The 12,033-nt window shown below is 40.9% G+C and overlaps 1 protein-coding gene across 1 annotated transcript in view; it reads left to right on the top strand.

Annotated features, from left to right (window-relative positions):
• CNTNAP3 (contactin associated protein family member 3) overlaps positions 1–12,033 on the top strand; it is a 247,828-nt gene that overhangs the window by 190,261 nt on the left and 45,534 nt on the right. The gene's annotated exons all lie outside the window — the stretch shown is intronic.

Genomic DNA, 12,033 nt, shown 5'->3' with positions numbered 1-12,033 from the left:
TCTATTTGCATCCTGGGCCTCTTCTTTAAGTCAAAAGTAGACTCCTCAAGGATTCTCACCGTCTTCTACAGAATCCCCCATTGCTCCTATCATATTGTTTGTTGCAAGCAGTAAAATACTGAAGTTTGGCATTTTCTTTTAATTTAGTAATCAAAAATAGTATATATTAGCAGCCTGATAAAACCATTAGTAAATTATTATTTTTTTTTTTTGACAGGCAGAGTGGACAGTGAGAGAGAGAGAGAGAGACAGAGAGAAAGGTCTTCCTTTGCCATTTGTTCACCCTCCTATGGCCGCCACAGCCAGCACGCTGCGGTCGGCGCACCGCGCTGATCTGAAGCCAGGAGCCAGGTGCTTCTCCTGGTCTCCCATGGGGTGCAGGGCCCAAGCACTTGGGTCATCCTCCACTGCACTCCCGCAGCAGAGAGCTGGCCTGGAAGAGGGGCAACCGGGACAGAATCCGGTGCCCCGACCGGGAATAGAACCCGGTGTGCCGGCGCCGCAAGGCGGAGGATTAGCCTAGTGAGCCACAGCGCCAGCCCATTATTAAATTTTAATCTTAAATTTTCATTTCAAACTCTTCTGTCAAAATGAATTGAAATGTCAAAATGAATTGTGTGACTGTCCTCTGTGTGGCAGGCAGGACCACTGGTGCATACCTGTCCCACCTGTCCTAACCTGCATCTCTCCTGGTCAGGCAGCCCCTGTAGAATAGGCCAGACCATATTCTTCTTCATGCTGGAGGTTTCCTGCCACATCCTCCACCTGGAACACCCCCTCGTACCTTTCCCTCTTAACTCATTGTGCTAGACAGATGCATTTCCACTTGGACCATTCCACAAGGTGAGCAGTTTCTTTTTTAGATGTCTGTGAGTCAATGTGTCCTCACAGAAAGAGCAGAGGGAGGACTGGTTCCATTTTCCAATTTCAAGTTGTATTCCAAGTTTATCACTTTGCAGCTGTGGAAAATTAGATAACTGCTTGAATTTCTGAATCCCTTGTTCCCTCTGCTGTGAAATGGGCCTCATAGTACTGCTCTCATAGAGTTTCTTACATAAATGAGATAAACCCATCAAGATCAGAAAGGAAGGAATTATCATGTCCAGTCCTCCAGTTTTTTTTTTTTTTTTTGCATTCAGAATTAGCATTACAGAGTTTAATTATTTGTTCATCACTGTTGATTCTTAATCTGGGAACGCTTATTATAGCAATACGTTGTATTAGTTAACCAAGGAATGCAATTCTAGGAAAAAAAGAGTAATCAGTTTTCTTAAATTTTTACTTTAACTTTCAATTTTAATTTGACATGACTGGAGATCCACGTATGTTTGTGAGTAGTAATAGAATTTAAGTGTTGTTTACCCAGTTTGGACCAATGATCACATCTTGTAAAACAGCCTGACCAGTGTCATAACCAGGGTACTGACATTGATATAGTCAAGTTACACAGTATTTCCATTAGCACAGGAATCCCTCTTGTTGCCCAGTAACCATCATGCCTATTGTCTCTTCCGCTCACCAGCCCATAATCCCTGGCAAGCACCACACATATGAACTAGTCTGTAGTCTGGACACTGCACAGATCAGCAAAGAAATCCTCCCAAGGCGAGTGTTTAATTATTGTTTTCTAAGTAGCTATGTACTATTACATTCCCACCCACAGAATATGAAGATTCAGTTTCCTCTACATCCTCATTACTATTTGGATCGCTTTTTAATTTTTTTTATTTTAGCTATTCTGATAGGCATGTAGTGATATCTTTATTCTGATTTAATTTGTATCTCTCTGATGTCTGATAATATATAGTAACTTCTTCATGTGTTCATTAGCCATATCTATGTACATACTTTTCAGTGAAATATCTGTATTCTTTTATTCTTTCATTTATAAATTGGATTTTTTGGGTCTTATTTTATTTTGCTTTACTGTTTGTTGAGTTTTGAGCGTTCTTTAGATGATAGTCCTTTATTGGAAATATTATTTGCAAATAGATTTTCCTACTCTTTATCTTGTCTTATGCTCTTTTTTTTTAGTTTGACAGATAGAGATATAGACAGTGAGAGAGAGACAGAGAGAAAGGTCTTCCTTCCATTGGTTCACTCCCCAAATGGTTGTTACGGCTGGCACGCTGCGCTGATCCAAAGCCAGGAGCCAAGTGCTTCTTCCTGGTCTCCCATGCAGGTGCAGAGGCCCAAGCACTTGGACCATCCTCCACTGCCCTCCAGGGCCACATCAAAGAGATGGACTGGAAGAGGAGCAATCAGGACTAGAACCTGGTGCCCATATGGGATGCCAGCACCGCAAGGTGAAGGATTAACCAAGTGAGCCATGGCTCTGGCCCCTGTCTTATGCTCTTTTAAAAATAGTTTTTATTTATTTGATAGGTAGAGTGACAGAGAGAGAGGGAGAGAGAGATCTTCCATCAGCTTGTTCACTCCCCCAAACAGCCTCAACAGAGGGGGCTGGGCCAGATAGAAGCAGAAGACAGGAACACCAGCCTATTCTCCCACATGGGTGGCAGGGGCCCAGAAACTTATCCCATAGCTTTCCCAGGTGCATTAGCAGGGAGTTGATTCAGAAGCAGAGAAGCCAGGATTGGCACTAGTGTTCCAATACAGGATGCTGGCATCATGAGAGATAACTTTACCCACTGTGCCACAAGACTGTCCCTTTATCATACTGCTAACATGGTGTGTGTGTGTGTGTGTGTATGTTTGGTTGTGGAAAAGCTGGAACTTTCTTTTTTTATTTTATTATTATTTTTTTGACAGGCAGAGTTAGACAGTGAGAGAGAGAGAGACAGAGAGAAAGGTCTTCCTTCCATTGGTTCACACCCCAGATGGCTGCTACAGCTGGCGTGCTGCGCCAATCCAAAGCCAGGAGCCAGGTGCTTCCTCATGGTCTCCCATGTGGGTGCAGGGCCCAAAGACTTGGGCCATCTTCCACTGCCTTCCCAGGCCACAGCAGAGAAATGGACTGGAAGAGGAGCAACCGGAGTGCCGGTGCCACAGGCGGAGGATTAGCCTAGTGAGCTTCAGTGCCAGCCAACATGGTGTTTTGTAGAGAAAAAGTGTAAATTGGGATAAGGCCAAATTTACCATTTTGACATTTTATGTATTGTGCATTTGTTGTCAAGTATAAGAACGTTCCCTAATCTCAGTCCCAAAGATCTTACATGTATTTTTCTAACAATTTTATGGTTTTACATTTTACTCTCCTGTGAGAGTTAGGTCAAGCCACTCGCACACTCTCACATTCTCTTTCTCTCCTTTTGTCTCCCTCTCTCTCTTTTCTCTGTTTGCCTGTGAATATCCAAATTGTTCCAGAACAATTTGTTGAAAAAGCTCTTGTTCCTTCATTGAACTGCATTTTCAACATCAGTTGGCTATTTTTGTGTGGTGGGTCTGTTTCTGGTTTCTCAATTTGTTCTGTTAATCTGTCTATCCCTTTACAGATGCTGTAACTATGTAACAGGAAAGAGTTATTCTACCCATTTTATTCTTAATTTTCAAAGGTTGTTTAAGTCAATGGCATGTGCCATTCAATATAAGGGTTTTTTTTTAACTTTTATTTAATGAATATGAATTTCCAAAGTACAGCTTATGGATTACAATGGCTTCCCCCCCATAACTTCCCTCCCACCCGCAACCCTCCCCTCTCCCACTCCCTCTCCCCTTCCATTCACATATAGATTCATTTTCAATTCTCTTTATATACAGAAGATCAGTTTATCATATATTAAGTAAAGATTTCAACAGTTTGCTCCCACACAGAAACATAAAGTGAAAAATACTGTTTGAGTACTAGTTATAGTATTAAATCACACTGTACAGCACATTAGGACAGAGATCCTACATGAGGAGCAAATGCACAGTGGCTACTGTTGTTGACTGAACAAATGGACACTCTTGTTTATGGCATCAGCAATCACCCTAGGCTCCTGTCATGAGTTGCCAAGACTATGGAAGCCTTTTGAGTTCACTAACTCTGATCATATTTAGGTAAGGTCATACTCAGAATGGAAGTTCTCTCCTCCCTTCAGAAAAAGGTACCTCCCTCTTTGATGACCTGTTCTTTCCACTGGGATCTCACTCACGGAGATCTTTCATTCAGGTTTTTTTGTTTTGTTTTTTGTTTTTTGTTTTGTTTTGTTTTGTTTTGTTTTGTTTTTGTTTTGTTTTGTTTTGCCAGAGTGTCTTGGCTTTCCATGCCCGAAATACTCTCGTGGGCTTTTCAGCCAGATCCACATGCCTTAAGGGCTGATTCTGAGGCCAGAGTGCTATTTAGGACATCTGCCATTCTATGAGTCTGCTGTGTATCCCGCTTCCCATGTTGGATTGTGCTCTCCCTTTTTATTCTATCAGTTAGTATTTGCAGACACTAGTCTTGTCTATGTGATCCTCTTGGCTCCTAGTCCTATCATCATGATCAATTGTGAACAGAAATTGATCACTTGGACTAGTGAGATGGCATTGGCACATGCCACCTTGATGGGATTGAACTGGAATCACCTGGCATGTTTCCAACTCCACCGTTTGGGGCAAGTCCGCTTGAGCATGTCCCAAATTGCACATCTCTTCCCTCTCTTATTCCCACTCTTATATATAACAGCGATCACCCTTCAGTTAAGTTTCAACACTTAAGAATGACTGTGTATTGATTACAGTATTCAACCAAAAGTATTAAGTAGAACAAAAAAAAATACTAAGAAGGATAACGTATTAAGTTGTTCATCAACAGTCAGGGCAAGGGCTGATCAAGTCACCGTTTCTCATAGTGTTCATTTCACTTTAACAGGTTTCCTTTTTGGTGCTCGGTTAGTTGTCACAGATCAGGGAAAATATATGATATTTGTCCCTTTGGAACTGGCTTATTTCAGTCAGCATAATGTTTTCCAAATTCCTAACAGGGATCACTTTTCAGTTAAAATTTAAACACCTAAGAATAATTGTGTGTTAATTACAGAGTTCAACCAATAGTACTAGAACAAAAAAAATACTAACATGAATAAAGTATTACATTGTACATCAACAGTCAGGAAAAGAGCTGATCAAGTCATTGTTTTTTAGTGTCCATTTCACTTCAACAAGTTTCCCCTTTGGTGCTCAGTTAGTTGTTGCCGATCAGGGAGAACATATGATATTTGTCCCTTTGGGACTGGCTTAGTTCACTCAGCATGATGTTTTCCAGACGCCTCCATCTTGTTGCAAATGACTGGGTTTCATTGTTTTTGACTACTCTATAGTATTCTATAGAGTACATGTCCCATAATTTCTTTATCCAGTCTACTGTTGATGGGCATTTGGGTTGGTTCCAGGTCTTAGCTATTGTGAATTGAGCTGCAATAAACATCAATGTGCAGACAGCTTTTTAATAAACGTGTCTATGCTTGAAAGAATCTTTCTGGACTAAGAGTCAAAGGGAGCACATAAACAAGTCTAGTACCTGCTAATACTAACCGATAGAATAAATAAAGGGGAGAGTGATCCAACATGGGAAGTGAGATACTCAGCAGACTCATAGAATGGCGGATGTCCTAAACAGCACTCTGGCCTCAGAATCAGCCCTAAAGGCATGTGGATCTGGCTCCATCAATGTTTTAAAAATTAATAGAACAATTTTAGGTTTATCTACTATTTATAATAATAATAATTTTATTTATTTATTTATTAATATAATAATTTTAGGTTGATCTACTATTTATATATTATTATTAACTAAATTCCACAGTATGCATTAGGGTTCACTCATGTTATACATTTGGTATTGTGGATTTATATAAACATATGATGTTATGTATTCATTATGCTGCCATACAGAATAGTTTCACTGCCTGTAATCTCTCTTGTGCTCTAACTATTCATCATTTCCATCTTACTCCTCACCACACTTTCCCTCTTGAAACCTTTGCAGCTGACTTTCTACAGTTCTATAGTTCTGGCTGTTCCAGAATGTCATATTGTAGCTGTCTTTTCAGAATGGCTTCTTTCACTTTACAATATGCATTTAAAGTTTTTCCATGGTATTTGTTTGTTTTGCGGCCTAATAGCCTGTTTATTTGTATCACTAAATAATAACCCACTGGATGTTATGTGCCGCGGTTTGTTTTTTCAGTCACCTATTGAAGGACGTTTTGATTGCTTCTAATTTGGGGTAATGGCAAGTAAAGCTGCTGTGAATATTTATGTGCATGTTTTATGTGGGCGTACATTTGCAACTAATTTGAGGATACCTAGGAGTACAATTGCTAGATCTTGTGGTCAGACTTTTTTACTTATTAAGAAAGTACAAAATGTCTTCCAAAGTAAATAAATAAATCTTTAAAAAACTCATCAGCATACCCAAGATTACTTTTGATTTTTTTCTGTTTGATTTCTAAAAGTTTTGTAGTGTACATTTAGATCTATAATCCATTTTGAGCTAATTTTTGTTGAATTGTAAAGTTCCTTTTGTTTGTGCATGGGGATGTTCAGTTTGCTGAAAATACAATATCCTTTCTTCATTGACAGCCTTTGCTCTTTTTCATAGACCTATTGATACTTTTGTATCAATATTATTTCTGACTTCATTGCATTCCATTGATCTATTTGTCTATTTTTTCATTGCCACGGTGTGTTGAATATCATATCTTTAGAGTTAGTCCTCAAGTCAAGTAGCGTTGGTCTCTGACTTTGTTCTTAATTCTTCAGAGGACTGCTGGCTATTATGGGTCTTGTCTCTCTTTATACACTTTAGGATCAGATCCTCAACATTCACAAAGCAATTTGCAGATATTTCATATTTAATTTGGCAAAGTGTATATTTTTCCATCTTTTTACTTTTTAACCTACTAATGTTGTTGAATTAGAAGTGGAACATTGGCCGGCGCCATGGCTCAATAGGCTAATCCTCCACCTTGCGGTGCTGGCACACCGGGTTCTAGTCCCGGTCAGGGCACCGGATTCTGTCCCAGTTGCCCCTCTTCCAGGCCAGCCCTCTACTATGGCCCAGGAGTGCAGTGGAGGATGGCCCAAGTGTTTGGGCCCTGCACCCGCATGGGAGACCAGGAGAAGCACCTGGCTCCTGGCTTTGGATCAGCCCAATGCGCCGGCTGCAGCGTGCAGGCCGCGGGGGCTATTGGAGGTTGAACCAATGGCAAAAGGAAGACCTTTCTCTCTGTCTCTCTCTCACTGTTCACTCTGCCTGTCAAAAATAAAAATAAATAAATGAAAAAATAAAAAAATAAAAAAAGTGGAACATAATAATTCTGTCATTTTTTAAAAATGTACTTTACCAATCTCTTCTTTTTAATTAGTATATTTTAATCATGTACGTCTAGGTCGGCGCCATGGCTCACTAGGCCAATCCTCCACCTACGGCACCGGTACTCTGAGTTCTAGTCCCGGTTGGGGTGCCAGATACTATCCTGGTTGCTCCTCTTCCAGTCCAGCTCTCTGCTGTGGCCCGGGAAGGCAGTGGAGGATGACCCAAGTGCTTGGACCCTGCACCTGCATGGGAGACCAGGAGGAAGCACCTGGCTCCTGGCTTCGGATTGGTGCAGCGTGCCAGCCATAGCAGCCATTTGAAGGGTGAACCAACAGAAGGAAGACCTTTTTCTCTGTCTCTCTCTCTCTCTCACTGTCTAACTCTGCCTGTCAAAAAAAATCATCTATGTATAAAGTATGTATAAACATGTGAGTGCTTAAGTCTTCCATTTCATCATTTATTTTGTTGTTTTCTCAATTTCTCATTTCTCTACCTTTTTCAATTTATTGTAATACTTTTTTTAGTAATCTGCCTTGATTTATAATGTTTTTTAGTGCTTGGTGTAGTTTCTTACTGATAAGTAATACTACAATATAAGTTTGTGACTTATTACATCAATTTATAAAATTTTAGCACTTAGAATTAAATGTGAAAAAAAAAAAGAATTAAATGTGGAGTTTTTACTTCCATTTAGATTATTTGTCCTTCCAATTTCTATGTATCATTTTCTTTAATATCAGATAGTATGGTAACTTTGTATCAGTTATCATATATCATTTCAAAAATTAGTAAGGTGGGTAGTTTATTGCATTTACTTATTTTTTTACTGATTTTTTTTCTGCTCTTTCCATTGTTTTGGTTTTTTGTTCACTACTGTTCATGGATTCCTTCTTCAATTATTTTCTTTCTGCTTGTAAATCTTCCTTTAGTCATTCTTTTGGGAATTGTCTATTTGAAACAAATTCATCTTGAGTTTTTATTGACATTTCATTTGGGTTTTTTTGAAGATTTATTTATTTATTTAAAGTCAGAGTTACAGAGAGAGATGGAGAGAGAGAGAGAGAGGTCTTCTATCTACTGGTTCATTCCCCAAGTGGCCACCATGGGCTGGGTTGGTCCAGGTCAAAACCTGGAGTCAGGAGCTTTATCCAGATCACCCACATGGGTATCAGGGGTCCAAATACTTGGGCTGTCTTCTGCTGCTTTTCCCAGGCCATTAGCAGGAAGCTGGATCAGAAATGGAGCCTCCAAGACATGACCCAGCACCCATATGGGATGCTGATGTCACAGGCAGTGCCTTTACCCACTACACCAGAACGACACCCCCTACATTTTACTCTTGAAGGATAGTTTCCTTGGATGCAGAATTTTTAGCTTTGCTTCTAGCCCTCAAAAAATTTTGCCATTTCAATTTCTATGATTTCAAATGAGTAATCTATCATTCAAATTTGTATTTTGTAGGTGGGCTTTTGGTCTAATGGTTAAGATGCAGGCTAAGACACCCATGTCCCATAACAGAGTGACTGGTTTCAATACCTGGCTCCCACTCTTGACTCTAGCTTCCTGCTGGTGCAGGCTCTGGGAGGCAGAGGTGATGGCTCCTGCAAACTAGGTTGGAGATTTGGATTGAGTTCCTGGCTTCTAGCTTCAGTCCCAGCTCCTGGCCCAGGGCCACTGGGGGCATTTGGTAAATCACCAGAAGATGGTAACTTTGTCTGTCTGTGTCTCTCTGTCTTCTCTCTCTATCTCTCTGTCTTTATGTGTGTGGATGGTGTGTGTTTCTGCCTCTAAAATAAATAATTTTTTTTTAAGGGAAAGGGTTTATTGGGGAACACCCTACAGACCGGAGTGAAGGGGCGGCGAAGGAAAAAGAGAAGGAGACTGTACGAGAGAGAGACAGAGAAGGGGGAGAAGAGAAACGAGAGGAGGAGAGGAGCCAAGAGAAGCCAAGAGAGCGCAGGAGAGAAGGACCAAGAGAGCACGTGTGCAGGAACAGGCCCTTTTAAAACTTTGCCTGAGGGCGGGCAGGGAAGCAGGAGCAGCAAATCCCATTAGGATGGGGGTGGAGCCTGGCACAGGTAGCTGGGCCATGTGGCCACCTGGCTAAAACTGCGCCAGTTTCCTAACATTCCCCCCTTTTGTTTTTTATAAAGCAGGGTTTGTATGGGGTTACATTAGTCCCAGAAGTCCAGGAGGGGTAGAGGGACAATGATCTGTCTTTAGAGCTACTTCCTGCTGACACGGGGCGATGAGGTACTCTTCACTGGCATGGGGCAATGTCTCAGGCCGCTGTCTCCTGGGTGGGGAGCCAAGTAAATCCTTGTAGCAGCATTTGGTTGACTGCTTGGTTGTTGAAGGCTTTGGTTTGTTCCATTATAACCTGCTGTAAACACTGTAGTATAAAAACAGGGTGAGAATAGTAACCAGTGATCCTAAGAATAGCATTAACCAGGTAATGAGAGGATTTCAGAGAGAGGAAATTGGGGGCGGGGGGGGTGTCTCTGGACCCTTATGGGGACAGGATGTGCTTTCAGCTGATTCCAGCCAAGACTGGGAGAAAGGTCACTCAACTTTTGTAGGTAGCGGGGTTTGTCTGTCTTTGGGCCGGGCCAAAGCCAAGAGCCTGTAACTCCATCTGGATTCCTCACATAGATGCAGAGGCCCAATTAGTTAGGCCATCTGCCTTTACCTTCCCAGGTATATTAACAGGGAGCTGGTTTGGAAGCAGAGCAGCAGAGATCTGAATTGTGCTCACATGGAATGATGGCATCATAGACAGTGGCTTAACCTGCCATACAATACCGGCCCCATCAAGATCTTTTCTTTGTATTTGGTTTTCAAAAGTTTTCTGGGTGTTTTTAAGGTTTATCCTTTCTGGAATTTATACTTCTTGGACTTGTGGGTATGTGTCTTTCACTGCGTTTGGGAAATTTGCAGCCAATATTTCTTCATTCTTTCAGTCCCACTTCCTTCTTCAGCTTCCAAATGCTAAATCTTTTGTTAATGTCCATTAGTTCCTTGATGGTTCTCTTTTTAATTTTCTATTTTCCTTGTTTTGGTCAGAGTGAATATAATCTGTTGATCTGTCTTCAAATTTTCTGATTCTGGCCTCTTCTTCACTCCATTTTGAACCCTTTCAGTGAATTTTGTTTTAAGTGTATGTTTCTTTTTGATTTCTGTAATTTCCATTAGATTTTTTTGTGACTTCTCTTCTTTCCAGTTTTCATTTTTTGAAGGGAATTTGTAATTGCATGTCTAATTATTTTTAAATGATGGCTGTCCTTAAAATCTTTGTCAGATAGTTCTAGCCCAGTTCATCCTCACTGTTAGTGTCAGTTGATGGTATTTGGCAATAAAATTATGACTCTGTTGGTTTGGCATGATTGGTGATTTTTCCAGTGGTTATGAAGTAGGTAGGCATACAGGCTTAAATTGATAAGGTTTGTGAGCTGGAAGACCACTTCTTTACCACACCCCTGTGTGACCTCTTGCCCCTACCTGGCCACACCTTAGTGCCCACCAGCCAATCAGGTTAATTAGCTACTCCCCTTTGAGAGTGGATTAAAAGCCAGGAATAGGGTGTGTCCGCCCCTTTCCTCCATTTCTCTCTCCCTGGCCTCTTGCCAGAAGGGGGCTGCCTGTAGCCCTGCACCTCCAGGACGCATGGCCTTCAGGCCACCTGCCCCATGCTTCCTGGTCTAGATGCTCTTCCATGTGGTTGGTTCCTGGTACACGGTATGAACCCAGATTTACCTCCTCTCTTAAATAAAGTTTTCACTCTCCTATGCATCTTTTGCACTAAATAAAAATTTAAAATGTACCATGCTTGCAAACTGATGAAATCTTTACTTAATATATACTAAATCGATCTTCTGTATATAAAGATAATTGAAAATGAATCTTGATGTGAATGGAAGGGAGAGAGCGGGAGATGGGAGGGGTGCAAGTGGGAGGGAAATTATGGGGGAGCCATTGTAGTCCATAAACTGTACTTTGGAAATTTATATTTACTAAATAAAAAAAAGAAAAAAAAATGTACCATGCTGCCTTGTTCATTTATGCCGGTATTTAGAATTCTACTCTAAATATCTGGCAAGAACCCATTTGGGTTTATTAATATTGGGGATTTATTAAGAAGTGTATGGTGATATCGAATGGCACCCCAAATCCCGATAACATATGTGGCACCCCAGATGGTATTTCTGGGGAATTTTATGAGGCCACATTTTCGTATATATTTTAGGGGGCCAAATTCCAATATCAGTTGTGTTCTGGAAATCTCGATTTTGGTAATTGTGTGAGAAGACTTTGTTTCCTATTTAAGTTTTTGTTTTAATGGACCGCCACTGTCCTTAGATTTAGTGTAAAGATTTTGGCCTATTTTATGGGCTGTGGTTCCAGTAATAATCTAATTTTATTCCCCTGTAGCACTATTTTGTTCAGTTTGCTTCAGCTTTATTACTCAAGCCCCTGTTGCTCCCTACTTGGTGCTTAAAGGAGCAGAAAGGAATGGATGTCCATATATCTCAGCCCACAGCACAACTGCTTTCCAATTGTTCTAACTTCACTGGGATGTGCACCCTGACCATGCCAAGCAGCAACTTCTGTCCTGATATATGGTTCTGTTGACGTGATGCAGAGTCTGCCTCTATTTCTTAATCATTTCACTGTTGAGGAAGAGATGGTGCTGAACGTCTGTGCTAATCACAACAGACATAAAGGCACTCAGTTTTGGGGCATAAGGTTTACCTCAGGGATGAAGAAGGCCTATTAACATTGTTTCTTTG

Source organism: Oryctolagus cuniculus, chromosome 10 (genome assembly GCF_051225735.1).
Source record: "Oryctolagus cuniculus isolate XC-2025 breed Fujian yellow rabbit chromosome 10, ASM5122573v1, whole genome shotgun sequence".
NCBI lineage: Eukaryota > Metazoa > Chordata > Mammalia > Lagomorpha > Leporidae > Oryctolagus > Oryctolagus cuniculus.
Note: the sequence above shows the minus strand (reverse complement) of the source record. Positions and strands in the feature narration are given on the sequence as shown.